Source organism: Megalops cyprinoides, chromosome 24, assembly GCF_013368585.1.
Source record: "Megalops cyprinoides isolate fMegCyp1 chromosome 24, fMegCyp1.pri, whole genome shotgun sequence".
Classification (NCBI taxonomy): Eukaryota; Metazoa; Chordata; class Actinopteri; order Elopiformes; family Megalopidae; genus Megalops; species Megalops cyprinoides.
This window is the reverse complement of record NC_050606.1, coordinates 9,648,041-9,661,116: the sequence shown is the minus strand read 5'-3', so window position 1 is coordinate 9,661,116 and position 13,076 is coordinate 9,648,041.

Here is a 13,076-nt window from a genome sequence, read left to right as displayed (position 1 = left end):
ATGAGCCTTTCTTATCATGTGAAAACACAAGACGACATAAAACAATTTTATTATGATTTCAGAATATTCTTTTCATTGAATAAGTGTTCCTGGCTTTGTTTCTTCTGAACAATGGTAGATGTGGGTGATACTACAGTTGGATGTGTCCAGTTTAGCAATAAAACTTATTTTTCTTTAATTTTTTTGAACCCTGTACAGACTGGCATTCAGACATCACACAATTTCCAGCCCAAATGACCCTCCCTCCTGCATGTCCATATTTGTTTTTACAAACTGAAATGAACGGGTAATTTCCACCAGAGATGCAAATGTTACCCCTTATTTCAAAAGTCATTTCAGTAGCAGAATGTCTCTTACACACTGGAAACCGTAAAATAACTGTTTGCATCAAACAGTTTGCAGAATTTGTTTGCATCAAATTCACAAATCCTTAAAGAAAACTGAAAAAAATCTCTTTTGAACTGGACACAATGGCAACACATTGGTTGCACATGACATAGGTAACTTCATTACACTTAGTAGCATTCGCCATGGACCGGGTTCTTGGTTGAACGGAGGGTTGACCTTGAATGTTGCAGGCTAGTTGTGTGTTGCCACCACTAGAGGCAATCCGAGCTGCACATCTGGTACGCACGCCTTGTTCCAGGTTGCAGTCGCAGTCTTGTGCGATTCTGTCCTGTTCCTCTTGGACAGCCTGGAAAAGCAAATGCCCGTTCGCTGGCCTCGGCCCAAGATGCCACATGCCGTCCCAGCTTATCCCAGAAACATTCAGTGGGGCTCGTGTCTGACGAATAAGGCATAGCGTTTCACATTCTCATCTGGTGAGGCAGCCGCCCTCAGATTGAGCCAGCAAAATGGGCTACATCAGGGTGACATCAATCACTACAAGTGGAGTCGTGTGGCAACCAGACACCCCTGTCCAGATCATCACATTTGGATCTCCCCATCGATTGGTTCGTTTCAGACAACAGTTAGCGAATCATTTGGCACATCTACGCTACACCTGCAGACACCCAAGAAGGTGGTATCACTGCCATGCATGGCCATATAGTGAAATAATCATCATAAATAAACAAAAATCATGTAAATTATCTGTTAAATACTACTCACACAAATCTCAAAAGGCAAAAAGCCAAGAATCATGTTAGCTAAGGAAATCATAACTCTTGATACATCTGCACTGTAACTGCCATACATTTATTCTTGATCCATGAAGTTCCTTAGCATCTTGCTTCATAAGTCGACCTGGATGAGGAAGACTCAACTTTGACTTGCAAGCCACTATGCTGGGGAGAGGAAGAATGTGCCTGTCAGTCAGCAAGTCAGATGTTATCAGGAGGAGGCGGAGAAGCTAGAAGCATTTCTTCAAAATGGAGATGCACTACCTGACCCATAAAGGGTGTGCTCAGTTGCCATGTAGTATCTGTCAATGTATCCACCAAATTACACTTCATTAAAGCATTACAAGTAAATAACTTAGTGACAACGAGCCAATTGTTAGATATAAAACAAATGATAACCTCGCAAAATGGTCTCTAATTTTGTTGGGCTTATCAACTAGCACCTAGCAAAGTGACTTTAGATTCATGCATGACATTCTTAATGAGACATGCAACAATAACTGATTAGATATGGAGTAAATCACTTCTAAATTGCCAAATGCTGATAAATTTACATGGCTAGCCAATATGCAATGCTATAGAGGTTTTACAGTTGATGGCTGGCTACATGGGCTAAGATTATGCCCAGAGCAAGTGATTATCGTCAGGTGGTTTATAAGTTGTGCTCCATGTTTGTAACCACGGTTCAACAAAAAAAAGGTGTAATGTGACCCAATTTATATGCCAATACCCTATATTTAAGTAGTATTTTCAGTTAGTCATGTAATGAAGCTTCCACAGGTTACAGGGTAATCGATTACCTGTGCCCATTGTTGCAAAGCACTGGGGGATACTTGAAAAAAGGATAAAGGGCTGACATAAATGCATTTATTTAACATTTAACCCCCCCCCCCCCCCAAAAAAAACCCACACCCACACCCACAGATGTGATCATACAATTACTGGTGTATCAAGGGCATTATTCCCTAAAAACTGAATGACTTCACTCTTCACGACTCGGTAGAGATGTTTACAGTCTGAACACGTCATATAACATATGCAAAACTCAAATGTGATAATATTAACTCTTGCAATGACCAAAAATACCAAACAGTCAAGTTTAGTTATTAATAACTAAAATATAAAATCTTGAACCTTTCTGGTTACAGAAACAGATGCAATAGGTTGAGATTTCTTTGTGCCACTAAAGCTTTTAAAATACCTACACCTTAGGTTTATATAACCCATTTCTTTGTCTGGTATACATGCAAGAAATAGACTCTGGTTTTACGTTAAATTGCTAGACATTACTCAATATTTTCAGACCCAACACGAATTCACCTCCTCCAGTGGATTTTTGAGCTTACCTTTCATCCGCTTAATGGACAACAGACTTTTAATACTCGTAACACTTCATCCCGGAGTTGACGCTGCTCTGTTTAAACAGATGCAAAGCCACGATGCTGAAAAATTCCCCACAGCTTCCAAGCTGTGCTGCTTTCCCTTGCAGAAGAGAGCAAGGCGGCCAGGTTGCCAGAATTTCACCACAGAACTCTCTTCCTCTTTCCACTCTTTTGAGAGAGCCATGCAGCAAAAGGCAGAGCACACCTTTCATTTCTGCCACAGGGACATGAAGTGCAACTGACGAGCAGACACACTAGAGCCATATTAAAGACAGACAATGCCCCCCCCCCCCCCCACTCCACCCCCCGCCCCTCTACTTTGTCCTGTTATAAAGGACAAGCCGCTGCCATTGGGCAAGCCCCACTGCTCTTTTCCAGTGCTGCAGCAGCGGCTGCTAGTTTCCTGTCCTGACAGAAGTGATTTCATGGTCATTTTCAGAGCGCCACAAAACGCGCTCCTTTGACTTCAAATATATGGAAACGCTCCAAACACTATCCAGCCGTAAAGGGGGAGGCGGAGGCATTCCTAAGTGAGAACAATAGTTACCACAGACTAGTAACAGACATGAGAGGTTCTGGTCTCTCGATGTAAAATGTGTGTCTGCTCTGCTTTGACCCCGCAATACTTTTCGGCTAGTTGAGATCTACAGAAATCACCATTCAGAAATAACATACTTATATACATAAATAATGCAGATGGTTAATTGTTAAGGAGTTCTTACATCTACCTTGCCCCTCCCACCATTTGAGAACTATGTCCTCCTCAGCCTCCTGAGATGAGAAAAAAAATGTCAATCAATGCTTTTTCTAGAAACAACATAATCCTCAGACAAAGAACAACATACGGGTTTACATTGTCCTCGGTCCTCATCTAATGAAATTAGGTCAGATTTTTAAGGCATGCGGGAGAGTTGCAGCCAATGCAGGGGAGCGGGGGGTTGGAGTTAACCACAAAAACGCATTTAAAATGAGGGGGAATATCTTACATGCTGATATGTTATATTGCACAGATATGCACACATAATGCGTATTTGAATGCTTTTTTCTTGGGGGCAGGAGGGGGGATTTCTGTGTGCAATAATATAGAATTTACAGTACGACACTGTACATACGTAAAAAACGCATCTTCAAAATCCAGTACTTCAATTTATTAACGGTGCTGACGTGGAGTAAACAGTTGCTAGCTGTTACATTATAATCCTCTGTGGTAACACCTAGTGTACGTTTCACCCCGACATATGATTTACAAGAAAAGGGAAACAGTTCAACAAACACAGTAGCAAGCCCCGCCTGTTCCAAATATTGTATCAACTACAATTAGATCATAGGCGTCAAAGATACCTCGGGGGCATCCCCGTAAAAACGATTTGAGAGAAAATTCACACAAAGAAGTCTCGCTACAGTCTGAGATCGTCTCCTTCTGGTCACACAGAATGAGAATGTATTTGTACATACGATCACATTGTTTGGTCTTTTATTTTATTTAAAATGAATTAAACCCTGACTTGAGAACTACAGCGCCACCATCACAGATCAATGCAAACAAAAAGCCGATCTCCCACCGTGCGGCTAAGAGATCTAAAAATTCAAGAGCAAAACAAATTACGTTCCAACCTGTCGCGATGAAAAATGAAACAATCCACCGCGATCTTGAATGACACACGAATATTTGAAATGAAGAGTCGCCGCACTGTATGGATGACACACATCCACCATCCAGTTAAAGCCATAACTTAATATAAACCAAGCTAAATATGTCAACCTCCTGCTTTCCACACAAGCAAGGGCAATCCCCCATACTTGTAATTCATACAAGAAAACTACACGTAGACTAGATTCCTAGCTTGCTGCACATTAGTTTGATTTCATACAAGTATAAACAAATAATTTAGCCCCATACGAAACTAACATCTCTAGATTATTAGTCTTTTGCTTGACAAAGAATACTTACTTGAAACAGTGCAACGTAGCTACGCATTTTGCGTTGCTGGCAAATTGCTAGCTAGCTATCGTTTCAGAAGGAAAAAAAGTCCAACAAGATGGATTGAAGTTTTCCTTTTTGTTGATACATAAATGGGCATAACGGTGGTTTGAATGCCGAATAATACAGATACGTTGGGTTTAAAATGCTGTAAAATATCAAAGCAAAGATTAAATTACTTTGTTCTAAAATTTGCCAGAAATCAAGGATTGACGCGACACCATGGGCGGAATTAGCCAGCTAGCTAGCTTACGACCTAGCTCCGTTCCCCAGATCAGAGAATATCCACTTATTCCGATTCATTTAAATAATACTTTTATTCCCAATATCTCGCAATTTCGCTAAATAACTATTTCGCAATCGCGATAGGAAAAGGGGAACTTACCAGTAAAGCCGCCAGGGTGGATGATGGCAATTCCGTTCAACATGATCACCCAAAAGACAGGCGGTATCGCTAGCTAGTTGGTGTTTAGCAAACAACAAACGCCATGCAGCAAAATTACTGTGAAACATTCTCCTCGTTTTCCCTTTTAACGTAATCGCGGGGGTAAACCGATAACCTCTCACTCGCGATCGGGTGCTTCTTCACAGCCGGTGAGCTGCCGTTGGAGCTCAGTAGGAAAAAAAATATAAGAGCGTTATTTCAAGAAGATTAAAAGCTGACCAAGCCAGAAGCGGACTCCGGTATGGGGTTAACAACTTTGCAATGGCAAACAGACGCTTCGCGATTGGACGACGAGTGGCACCAATCACCTGTGGAGAGCTCCGGGGTTTGATGAGCTCATTGAGCAGAGAAAGTTCAGTGTTGTGCGATCGCCAGACGCCTATTGTAACTGCGTCTCCGTCAGCAAACTCCGTGTGATTAACCGTGCGCCCAGACGCGTTATCGCGGAGGAAACCATCGAGCATCGAGCAACTCCCGAATCGGTAGACGTAAAGGCCAAACTGTCTCGGATCCCAGTGTTTGGGTCACAACAGCGTCCGGTCATTGAGGGTCAAACGTTAGTGTTATTAATGCGAGGCTGTATTTTGTTTTACTTGAAATGGATTTTCGTTTGCATCAATGACAATTGTACTGTAAAACATGAAACGTGATTACAGCCAACAATGGCATTTAAGCCAGGGCATATCAAAAGTGTCCAACATTAAAAACAACACAATTTCTGCGAGGCTGCCTTGAATTTCATTTGTCGATAAATCAAATGGAACCAGCTTATACTGATTCAGTACTTTAAAAAAACCGAACCAACACGTAAAGGTTTTAAAGTACAGCTCATTGCTAACAACAACGTTTTCACTGAGTGAGGTGCAGCCTTTGTGTATGCCTTAAACTGGCCACCTGCAGTCTGAAGGCCTGGAAGAGAAATGTACTGTCATTCCTGCACCCTGTTTGGTTCTTGTATTGAAAATGAATAAAAACCACTGACACTGTCACCACTGCAAAGACGATAGTTAATCGAGGTTATGAAACAACAGGAAATGGTGGTGAACCATGGCACATTTGACAGACAGCTGCAGAGGTGACACAGATGCGTATGCGCAATTGTCATTGCCTGGCCTACTTGTGTTTGAGAGCTGGGAGGAAGGGCAAATCAACACAACATGAAATATAAATATAATTATTTGTTCTCAAAGATTTGAAAGTTTCCCAGCTATGCAACCTCCCATTTGTGAATGTGTCTAGTCCAGGCTTTCAAAAGCACGTAGAAAAATCTACTATGAACAGTGTACCCTGTACAAAAAAATGTCTTTACAGAGCAGTGTATGAAAATTACTCCTGATATTTTAGGTACAGCCTAAATTATTATAGTATTATAGTTAATAGTATTATTACACCCTAGATAATGGAAAAAAAAACAGATTTCTGAAAGGATACAGTGTCCTGTCCTCTCTGTAAAACAACACTGACAATTAGATATAGAGCAGGAAATTATTTCACCTAAAAATATTTGAATGGCGCTGGATGCAGCATACTGACAGCCATCAGATCAGCGGTTGTACAAGCACAGATAAGAAAACTCGTAACGCTGCTGGTCACCAGGAGACCAGGTGCAAAACAAGCTGTGCTGGACGACGTGGCGGGTAGATTGCGACCAGGGTGCGACACGTCACCTGGACTGCAGGGTGCAGAGGAAATGAAACTCTATGTGAGATTATCTCTCAGTGTCTCTAGTTTGTGATGATACAGGCACGCCAGGTATTAGGGCCACGGAGGGATGGCTCAGCTGAAGGGAGGCGACCAGACTCTTCTCCTCTGTGAGTTAGACAATGTCACATTATATGGCATTATTGGCATTTAGGAGGTGCTCTTATCCAGAGCGACCTACATAGGTTACAGTTTGTCAATGTTATCCATTTATACAGCTGGATACTTACTGAGGCAATTGTGGGTTAAATACCTTGCCCAAGGGTACAGTAGCAGCACCACAGCAGGGAATCGAACCAGCAACCTTTTCAGTTATGAGCCCTGCTCCTTACCGCTACGCTATACTGCTGTCACATGCTCATGAAGGTTCCCCTCTTAGAAATATCCATCAACACCAGAAAAGCCCCAAACTGTCTCTACGTCACCCCAGTGCGGTGCAGGACAAGTCCAGTCATTGTGCCTAAACTGTGAAAAGTATAATGTTTTATTAAAATATTATAGGGCTTTTATTACAGGGCTTTGAATGTGGATATATAACACACTATTCACTCCCAGCAGATGAAATGATTTTTGTGGTGGGTTTCTAAAAGTCTCTGTGTTGTCCTATGTACTTTGTTGAATGGGCATAACAGCTGGGGGTAGGTAAATATGGAAGTGTGCTAAAGAGAGAGGGGGAAGCAGTGTAGCATAGTGGTAAGGAGCAGGACTCTTAACAGAAAGGTTGCCAGTTCGATTCCCCGCTGGGTTGCTGCTGTTGTACCCTCGGGCAAGGTACTTAACCCAGAGCAACTTCAGTAAATATCCAGCTGTATAAATTGGACGACGTGTAATCTATGTAAGTTGCTCTGGATAAGAGCATCTGCTAAATGTCAGTCATGTAATGTAACTGGAAAATACAGTTCCATATACAATACATATTATGTAATATATGCCTTTACCATAGTAATAATTAAAGTTAAAACTACACAATTTACCACAAAGATCTTTATGGATAATCAATGTATTTTCAGTTAGGATATCTAAGTCATGCATACTTTGAATTGGGCATACTCTACCGAAACCATAGTATAGATTCAACTACAGCTCTGCTACCTGACAAATAGATTCCATGTTTTACGTGTATGTATCCCCTGGCTAGGGCAGGGGTGTTCGGTTCTGTTTAGGGGAGTATACCTGCATAAAGACCCCAGAGGAAGCCTGGGCAGGAAACAGTGGTCCTTCATATCTCAGCATTTATTGATCAAAACCTTGTAAATAATTTACCAGCAGGCACAATAAGCCTGGGGGGACCGGGCACCTCAGAGATCCAGTTTGAAAGGAAATAACTGGACGTTTTTTTCCCTCCAGCGGCCGGAATCTATTGATCCTTTTGAATGTTCTGTATGTATTTGGCTCTTTCCAGAAGCTTTGATGTACGGCAGTGACCTCTTTCTCCGCTGTGCATTGTCCACATTGTTAGTAAGGGACTAAAGGAGAGTTTAGGCCTCGGGGAAACAGGGGGTAATGCAGCCTTCATGGGAAAAAGGCTTGATCCTACAATACGTTAGCCCATATTAGGAGCTTGGAAAAGGGGATTATGCTATACATGGACCAAATCCTATGGAATTAGGTGCTATGCCTGTAACTGTATCTTGTTATGGAATGTGCATTCTTTCAAATTGCATTTAAAGAACACGATGCAAATGCTTCCATAGGTCTGCTTAATGACACAACATGGGAGCACGCACATACTGTGTGTTCTCCAGTACCTTACAGCAGTGAGTAATTGTGCTCGGGAATCTTGGAGGAAACATTAAATGTCTCTTGCCTTCTCATCTTACACTTGGAATTCAGGTCTTTTGACAGTTTCTCTCCTTTATTTGGCCTTGCGAGAGTACACAGGAGTGAGTGCTCCTTATGTTTTGTGAAATCAACAACGTTGGTAGCGGTGATGCCACACAGATATCTATTCCCCCGCCACCATTGCAGCTCCACCTGCTCGGAAGCCTGTGGGCACACAGAGACTTGTTTCGCTCCACAGCTGCGCATCTGGGGGTTTCGTGGTAGCAACTGACAGCCTTCTTAGCGTTCGCGTGAGTCTACGAAGTCAACGAATGTGGCCAAACCCCTCCCTCCCTTTGTTTGACATTGCTGAAACAAACAAATGAAAAAGAGACTGTTAAGACTTGATCTGTGTGCTTGTGGACCCCAGTACAGAGCTTTTTGGAGACGTGGTGGAGGTAGGAGCAGGTCAGACGCACTTACGAGTCGGGGAGGTAGCTGCTTTGCCTGGGAGGCAGACCGCAGAAGCGAATCGTCCTCTGGGTTGCCCCCCAGAGGACGATACTGCGATACTCCCTCCATTGCAGGTTACGCTAGCTGCAAATCTGCGTTCCTTCTCCGCTGCGGCCTTGGTTTTAATGAGGCCCCACACGTTACACCCTGACCTGGGGGGACCCCAGTAATGGGGTGGCTGGGGGTGTAATGTGGGCAAGCTCCTCGTTACTTTCCCTTCCCAGAATTCCTGTCTGCGCTCCATTCAACCCCGATTCCTCTCACTCCTACTTCCCCCGGATAAGCAGTCCAGGGAAAGCATTGAAAAGCACTGTGTTTGGGTTTTTTGGCAAAGGCTTGATTCCCATTTGAACTTAAATTGTTCACCATCATTGTGTTTAATATTGGCGGCAGGGGACCCAGCTGTGGTCTGCACGTTGAGAAAGAGGAGCAGCTGTCTCTCACAGCGTTCCCCCAGAAGGCCAGAGTGTTTACTGCATGTCCTATGTCTCTCGGGGTCAATGCGCATGAAACGCTACACGCACACATCCACACACACCCACACACACATATGCATGCACACACGTGACTGCTTTCATTCCCAGACCCTTCCACAGTGATCAGCTGACCTGGCCGCAGCCGCCAGCCCAGGGAGTCTGACAATAAACCGCAGCGATGCTATCTGCAGCCCACATCACACATCACAGAGGCTGCAGGTACGTTCACGCAGTACCCTCTGGAAATGCACCATCTTCCCCCATCCCCCCCCCCTCCCCACACACACACACACACACACACACACACACATGCAGCGCTGGTGTGCCGTCACAGGAGGGCGAACTGCCAGGCGTGTTTCCTGCATCTGTGACAATTCTATCACATGCCTCCCTCCCCCAGCCAGCAACTGAGCATGCAGCACAGTGCACTCCCTCCAAGACACACATTACCGCACATGTAACATGCATCAGCTGTGTAAGTGATTTGTTACACGTTGCATTCTGGGGGAGGCAGCGAATCCCGGGCGCGAAAGGTAAGCTCAGTAAAACATGCTCCTGATCGCCTGCAGCAGGATGCAAGGACAAGCTGCGCTGCTGCAGTTTGGACAGCTCTGCAAATGGTTGTCAGAGAGAAAAGAGCAGCCCTTTGCCTCTCTCTCTCTCTCTCTCTCTCTGGGGTAAGGAATGTGCTGTGCTCACTAGTAGCCCTTGCTACCCCTCCCAGGGCTGTGCATGGAACTGCCCTCTATTGTTTGATTTCAGCGAGGGGGCTGTCACTGTGTGTGTGTGTGTGTGTGTGTGTGGCATCCCTCCCCCTCCACACACTCACACACACACAACCACGCACAGCAGACATTCTGAGCCTCTCACTGTGGGCTGGGCAGCCCTGCCATCCTCTCCCTATCTCCCTCTCTCCGCTGTCACAGTTGTGGGGAGGCCCTGGGTTTGGCTGTGTTGTTCTCTCCTCCCCCTCCCCTCCCCTCCCCTCCCCTCCCTTTCCTCCCCCCTCCCAAGCCGAGCGCGGGGTGGGGGTGGTGGTGGTGGTGGGGGAGCTGCTGCTGCAGGATCGCAAGGCAGAGCATCTGCGTGCTGCACTTCAATGCCATCACCTTTCGTGGGATTTAGAAAAGGAAAGAAATAATAAAAAAAAAGCATGATGCAAGCTTGCTGGAAACGCTGCCAAGAGAACAGCGCATCACTGTCAATATGGTGGCTGTTAACAAGGAGAGGAGGGGGGTGACACCCAACACTCCCCCCCCCCACCACCACCACCACCACCACACCCCCACAGAGGGGAATGAGCCTGTCTCAGGAGAGAGGAGTGTCACCGAAGCCCACAGGTGCACCACACGTACTGGTTTGCTGAATATTCAGAATGGGTAGCTATTCATCAATCATGACATTTTCACTGGTGTCTTTATTGGCTCTCTGGTCAGTTACCACACACACTTACACATTTATATACGTATACATAAAAATGGCATGTGTTTGATTAATATAAAAATATTTAAATGTTTAATATATTATTCACAGGGTATATGTTATGGACAGGTTAGTCTAAATAATGTCACATGAATAGGCAAATGAAACGAGTACAGTGAACCCACACAATGCCATATCTGAAGCTATTTGGGTAATAGAGACAGACAGAGAACCTCCAAAATCACTCTGCATTACACAATACTGTATGGACAGCGCTGTACTGTCAGTCACGTGACAATTCTGACATGCCCGTGCTCTTCGCCACCTAGTGGACTGCAAGGGCAATGCTCTGATCTCATCTTTTCCGTTGCATGACAGAAGCCAGCTGCTGAACTGAAAGTAGCACTCCTGTAAGCACAGCGTAGCCTTAAATGGTTTGACCTTCATGATAGAGATGATAGATTCAAGTCATAATATTTCTGAAAGTCAGAATGCTATAATAGTTTCAATCAAATGACACTTACTTCTACTAGCGTAATGGTGAGATTAAATAACCTATTCAATTTTAGCATTAAAATTTACATTTGGAAGTCTAGTCCACTGTAATACATCAAGATTAAAAGAGGCACCAATGGATGCAATGTAAAGTTGCATTAAACCATAACTTCCATAGATGCTTTGTTTATGAAAAGTGTGAATACTCCACAGCTTTTACCAGCCAACGGGAGTCAAGCATTTAAAGTGCCGATGTTTTCATTAGAACAAAGAGGGAGAAGGGGCGCTCTCCAAACGGAGCGGGTGCAGCTCACGGGCTGCAGAGTTTGTTGTGTCATGTTGTGTTGTCAAGCTGGCAACGGAAGAGCATGTGTCAGGACGGAGGAAAACCGCAAAGAGATGATCTCACACCACCTCAGCCCAGACAGTACAGCTTCCCCATCACTCGGTCTATCTCTCTCTCACACACACACATACACATATTACCAAGAGGAAACAGCCTGACTTTCTTTCACAATAAACAGTGCCACTGTAAAGACACACAGCCTTCTCCAAGTGCCAAAGCACAAATGTTTCTTTACATATTAAAAACGGTAGACTTGAACTTGGAGTCTTTTCTGAACAGCAAAATGGACACAGGGATTAGATTTGACTACTGAGAACTATATTGACTATTACTGGATCTTATTTCCACTGAAAATAGTTGTAGCAGTGCTGACATATGTATTGAGCATACTATGTAATGGAGGTATAATCAAGTTGTGATTCACAATCAACTAGTAATGGAAAACAAGAGAATGATGCTCATTTTTCCCTGACAATCCCCTAATAAAAGTCCAAACCACGAAATGCCAAATAAGCCCACAGCCAGTTGAACCAGGCAGCAGAAATGTGGCTGCCATCTCCACACAGCGTGACTTGGTGATGCTCATAGAATGATTTGTCTAATTGGCTATGTTCCCCATCCTAGGTGTGGCGAGGGATCCTTGTAGCATTTCATTTCATCAATGGCATTTAGAAGACGCGTTTATCCAGAGCAACTTCCATCAATTACAGGTTGTTAAAATGTTATCCATTTATACAGCTGGAAATTTACTGAGGCAATTGAGGGTTAAGTGCCTTGCCCAAGGGTACAGCAGCAGTGCCCCCATGGGCATGGGGAATAGAACTGACAACCTTTCGGTTACGAGTCCTGCTCCTTAACAACTATGCTACACTGCCGCCCCAAAGCAAAAAAGTGCGTAAAACGTATACATTGGCCAAGAATCGAACCCAGGTCATCTGCTCAAAAGGCAGTTATGTTTGCCACTATACCACCAAAGCTGATAACCTGCCCCTTGTCCTTTTGGTCAGGAAGGCTCCAAAGTCAGCTAGCTACTTTAGTTACTTTGAGTTTTTTGATGTGAACTACGAGTAGCTCCCTCTCCCTCTCTTTCTCATTCATACACACACACACACACACACACACACAGAAGAAACCAGAGGTTACTATACAGACCCATTACCCACTCGGGTAAATTCAGTACAGCGGGGCCATGCTGTGAACATCATTCCACCTAAGCATTTCCCTAAGTATCTCCATCAGACAGACACACTGTAGAAAGCAAGTAAAAGTGGACTCCATTGCGTCCTTAGTATCATAGCAGCTGGGGCGGTAGGTAAGGCCAAACAGGCAACATATGCAGCAGGAAGCAGGGAGGTGAGAGGAAGCAGTGCCTTTGTCTGGAATTGTAAGAGCCCAGGAGGTAGATAGAGAGCCAGACTTGGAGACCACACTCC